This window comes from Arachis ipaensis, chromosome B04 (genome assembly GCF_000816755.2).
Source record: "Arachis ipaensis cultivar K30076 chromosome B04, Araip1.1, whole genome shotgun sequence".
Classification (NCBI taxonomy): Eukaryota; Viridiplantae; Streptophyta; class Magnoliopsida; order Fabales; family Fabaceae; genus Arachis; species Arachis ipaensis.
In genome coordinates, this window is record NC_029788.2 from 129,779,458 (window position 1) to 129,780,405 (window position 948).

The window sequence follows — 948 nt, forward strand, 5'->3', positions numbered from 1 at the left end:
ATTTTTTTTAATTTATAAAGACAATATACAAATTACGTATTATATTATTTTAATATTAAATTATAATACACGGACTATGTATTGTAAATACACAGATTACATATTATCAATGTAATACATATTTTGTGTATTGTACTTATATAGAATAGCACTCCTAAAACACTATAAAATTTTATTTTTTTGTAATACTAACGTAAAATATTATTCACTCTTTAATATTAAAATGAAAAATCCAAAATTTAATGTGTCATCTATTGGTATCACATATGAGACTTAAATTATTGAGGGACTAAAAATTTTCTTCCTACAGTTCAAATATGTCATTCCTTTTTTTTTTCTTCGTTTAGGATCATATTTTTCTTTGACTCTTTTTTTTAAATAATTCTATCCTCCATTCTTTCCCAAATCTTTATCATTTCTTAAATTAATTGCTTCTCTTTTTTCATTTTTTTTTTGTGTATATGTGAAAAAATTGTTATTTTTTTTCGGTAGTAGATGTTTAATCTCGGTAAACAATCAAAAAAGATGTTGCCGTCGAACGGGTTGTAGAATAGTGACGGCGACGGCAAAAATGAATTGAATTATATTGAGCATCAAGCATGACACATTCTCTCTCCTCAAAATTTGAAATATGGGACAATTATAATTTTATGTTGAGAGCTTGTTTAAGATTTTTTTTTTGTATTGTGTGGTTAAAAGGTTCTTATTTTTTTTTATGATGATGCTTGATTTAAATGTAGAATTGTGTTGTTAGGGATGACAATAAAACTATAATGGTTGGGTATTGCATTAAAAATGGCTTTAACTATGTCTTTTGATAAATTTTTTAGGAATAAAATTTTGTGTTTTTAATTTATCGATATAATAAAACTTCTAACTGAATAAAAAAATTAAAAATTTATAATTTAGTGTGAGAAATTGTTTCTAAATTTATTTTAATGTATTATA